This window comes from Lycium ferocissimum, chromosome 10 (genome assembly GCF_029784015.1).
Source record: "Lycium ferocissimum isolate CSIRO_LF1 chromosome 10, AGI_CSIRO_Lferr_CH_V1, whole genome shotgun sequence".
In the NCBI taxonomy this organism is placed as follows: Eukaryota; Viridiplantae; Streptophyta; class Magnoliopsida; order Solanales; family Solanaceae; genus Lycium; species Lycium ferocissimum.
In genome coordinates this window covers 41,661,352-41,665,811 of record NC_081351.1, presented here as the reverse complement: position 1 = coordinate 41,665,811, position 4,460 = coordinate 41,661,352, and the positions used below count along the sequence as shown (strand labels likewise).

The 4,460-nt window shown below is 38.0% G+C and overlaps 1 long non-coding RNA gene across 1 annotated transcript; it reads left to right on the top strand.

Annotated features, from left to right (window-relative positions):
* The first annotated feature begins 3,207 nt into the window (after positions 1-3,207).
* On the top strand, positions 3,208-4,175 carry LOC132035456 (uncharacterized). The gene is made up of 2 exons (XR_009409257.1): positions 3,208-3,527; positions 3,559-4,175. It is a non-coding gene; the product is annotated as an uncharacterized LOC132035456 (long non-coding RNA).
* The last annotated feature ends 285 nt before the right edge of the window (positions 4,176-4,460 follow it).

The window sequence follows — 4,460 nt, the reverse complement described above, 5'->3', positions numbered from 1 at the left end:
GAGTCATAAGGTATAACTTCTCATATTAGGTTGAGGAGTTGAGTGAAACTCAACCTTTGGGTTTGAAGGTGACGATTTAATTGTTCAATTAGAGCCGGGTGGCCTGTATTTATATTCCAGAAGGATTTATGGGTCTCCAAGCAAGTCACCTTCACGGATTCGATGAGTTTCAGTTCAGATTTGAGGTATGGCAGGTTTACCGAGCTTCATCGGGGTTTACGAGTAGACTTGATGATATTTTACCGGGGTCAGTTATCCGGACAGATGTAATGGTGTACATCGGTACTTGGTAATGATTTGAAGAGTTACTATGGTTGCGAGAGGTCTTTAGAGTGATCAGTTGGTTTTCTATAGACTTGGCACGGCAAGGTAATCACTAGGGTGATGTGCATAGCAGGTTGTTTGAAGATTTATGAGGAGTGGGACGATGGGTCGACTCAGTAGCTTCAATTCGATGAAATGAAGCTAATGGAATTGAATTTAGCACAATCGGCTAGGATAAGATCAGTGTTTGGATGGAATTACTTAGAGTTTTCTCCGATAAAGCAGGGATTCTTTTCTAGCGAAAGAAAGTCATGATTTGGGCTTGTGGCATGTGCCTATGTGTTCTAAGGAATCTTGGTGCGAAGGATGGCCTGGGAAGATGTGAGAGAAGGATTGGTAGAATAAAAAAATAAAAAAATTATCGTTACAGGTTGGACAATGGTTTGTGGCTACATCTGAAGGATGGTGGTGATATTTGTGGATTCAATCGAAAGCGTATAGAGGTATGGTTATAATCAAATCAGGGAATTCGAGGATCAGATGTGAAAGAAATTTCGGATATGGAGAAATGGAAATTTTGGCCGTTGAGCTAAGTTAAAGATAGTTTGACTGATAAAGTGAACAAGTGTTACTATCGGCGTATTTCTTGCCTTTGGATGCTTTCATGAGGTTATAATGGAGATTACTTAGTAACTCGTCGGCTTTCATACTTTCCTTTATCGTTCGAGGACGAACGATTGTTTAATTGGTATCTGATGTAACGACCCGTCTGGTCGTTTTGAGTTTTAAGCTTCTTTTCCCCAAAATACACTTCCCGTACCTTCCATCTCGGAGTTTTTGACTTGCTTGAATAATTTGAAGTCAAATGGATGTCATTTGGTTCACTTTGGGAGAAGGTTTCATGTTGGAAATTTCGGCATTTAATTATTTGGATAAATTATTTATTTTGGGAAAGTATGCTCTGATTTGGCTACCTGAAGATCCCATTAGATTTGAAATATTATTTATGACCGGTAGACATTGATGGGGCTAATTTTAGAGTTCCTTTGGTTGGTTTTTGACAATTAAGTCGGTGTTAGCATTTACTATGTCTAACTATTGTGAAAGGATGGTCACGGGAAGAAATAAGACCCGATATTTCCAAGTGGATTGTAGTGTTATTGCCTTAATTATAACTTACTAGTTTTAATGGGTTTCACATCAAAGCGGGTAATTTTGGAATATGTGTATATAATATGTATGTGTACATATTTATTATTGAATATATTAATTTATTATATACATAAAGTGAGTTAGTTGGATTTTTATAGCAATTCAGAGTGTATTTAATGGGCCAAGCCCATTATTTCCTTAGTGACGTCTAAAGAAGTGGTAGGAGTTAGTATAATGGTTGGAAAACAAGAAAATTATTATTGTTAACCTAAAGGAGGAAACAAAGGAAGGGCTACAGGACTTGGGGAGTGGAATACGATGACGACGCTAGTAGCTAAATAAATGGCTACTATTTGATTCATTCTCTAGCCTTATTTGCTTGAGGGGCATAAGGAGTACACAAAATATTAGTATCTTTTTTTTGTACCATGTAAAGCACAAGAAGTTATTTTTTTTTGGATTAGAGAAGTCAAGCATTGTTCAAGACAATTGTTTGGTTGACGAACAGTGACGCATAGGAGAAGATCAGGAAAAGAAACAAGGAAGCACTTTGACATGGCAGTGGCGGCAACAATTGAATGTACTAATTTACTTCGTGGACCAAAAATATTAGAGCCATCAGGTAGAGTTATTTTACATTAATTCTTGGTGTTCACTGTGTGATTAATCATTACGTAATAATTGTGCTAATGATGAGATGATGAGGGGTAATGATTATGAGGCATAATGGGTTAATAATAATGCAATGCTGTGGGTTATTCGTTGGGAAATAATGATGGCAGGGATGCTAGGTTAATGACCACTGTACGTTGAGTGCTAGATAGAAATCCACTGCTCATATTTGGCTTCTGGTTATGAGAATTTTCTTATGTTAATCATGATGCAAATTTCAGTTTTTATATATAATGGGTATATGTAATTGAATGTTAGGTGTATCGTATTATATGAACACCTTTAAATTCACGGTATTTGAGTTTTGGGATAATTGAAGGTTTCGAGCCCTAATCTTAAAAAAAAAATGAGAATTAATGATAGAGTCCATTTATGGATGAAATTGGCTAATTTTCTAGATATATGACCCTTAGGCTATGGGTGGAATGTTTTTTTTCAATAAAATTTCATTTTTGCCCTTGTGAGCCGAGATCACTTTTCGTGGTGCATTTATGGGTATCATTAGCTTCGTAATCTAATGTAGATTAATTAATTGATAGACTTTGATCGTTTGGAAGCTATTCGGAGGGGAAAGGCTCAAGTGGACCAGTTCACGGCGCCCGTTCGACTTTGAGGTAGGTTACGGCTTACTTTATGTCTAGACTTCGGTTAGCGAAACGTATGTAGATAGTAGTGATTGACGGGGAAAGCATGATAGGCCTTCGGGCATGATGTGGAGGTGAATTCCATCTAGGTTGGTATTGTCAGCTATTAGGTGGGCTTGTCGCCATTATTGCGATGTTGTTATGTGGGATTGTCGCCATGGTTGTGATTTCACGTACTTGTTATAATTGTCTCTCTCTCTCTCTTTCTCTTGTTATCTCACTCCTCACATGGAAGAGGAAAGTTATTACTGATAAACTGTATATTGAATTGTGCTTCATAGTATGAATCGGTGGAACCAAAAATTGCGGTGATTATTGAGGTTAATATCATGCCAGACATACATCCCATATTCCATGTGTTATTTGATGTGATTATCACCTAGTTATATCTCTTCACATACTAGCTCACCCATCTCATCAAAGGGAAGGGTAATATACCGCGAACAATAATATGACTTGTACTTGTTGATTGCATATTGGTGATGTTGTTGAGACTGATATCATGCATGACATTCTTCCATATTACTCTTATGTTGTCTTGATGGTGAGCTGAGTGATTGAGAGACTCCGAGGTCTTTGCCGGAGATTGAGAATGATTGAGAGACTCCGAGGTCTTCGCCGGAGATTGAGAGTGATTGAGATACTCTGAGGTCTTTTCCAGAGATTGAGAGTAATTGATAGCCTCCGAGGTTTCTACCGGAGAGCACGAGTGGTACATGGACTTCGCGGGTCCCCCATGGGTCATGACTATGAGGCATTGCCATAGCATGTGTGTACGAGAATGGAGCGTGAGAGGTGACTACTGCATTGCATAACATTTACATAGCACGACATTGCATTGCATAGCACTCCATTTGAATTGCTATTCATGTCATTGCATGGCACATTCTCTGATTGATTCTTGATTTGTGAATTATTGAGTTGTTGTTTGTAAGTATTTATTTTAGAGGCTTGATGGACTCGAGGTTTGGAGATTTTCCCCTAGGCTTATAACCTGAGATATTGAAATCCCTTGTGACTATCGTTACTGCAAGACTTCCATATGTGCTAGAGTTGTGACTGTGTTTGATTACTTATCTGCTTACTTGTTAGTTGCTTCTTGTTTATATGCGTGAACTAACCATTGTCGGCCTATGATACCTACGAGCCTTGTGTTGTGCTCATACTACTCTTGCTACACTCCTTGTGGAGTGTAGAGTTATTTTCAGGTGATGCTCGGAGTCTCACAACCTTTTCGAGGCATTCGTCAAAGGTGTTTGGGTGAGCTATTTGAGATCTTGCAACCCAGAGTCTCTCCTTAGATTTCTGTTGTTCTCTATCCTTAAACAGAAGTCGTATCCAGTTTGAGTCTGTTATCTACTTCAAATTGTAAACTTCTTAGAAGCTCTTGTACGAGTCTAGACCAGGTTTTGGGAATTTCTTATAATAAAAGTATTTCTTCCGCATTGGTTTAATATTTAAACTACTAGAGTGTGCTTACATGTTGTTATTCCGCATGTTGTATCAAATTAAGGTAGTTACCTGAAGGGTTCACCCACCAGGGAGGGTTAGTGTGGGTGCCCGCATGATCCATGATTTGGGTCGTGACAACATGGCTTGTGATTCCTATGTAAGTGATAATTTTATTATTTAAGTAATTATATATAAGTTTAATTATGATATATCCGTTATATACTAAGTTTCATTTTTTAATATACAGACGCAATTTATGCAAGATGTGAACCGCAT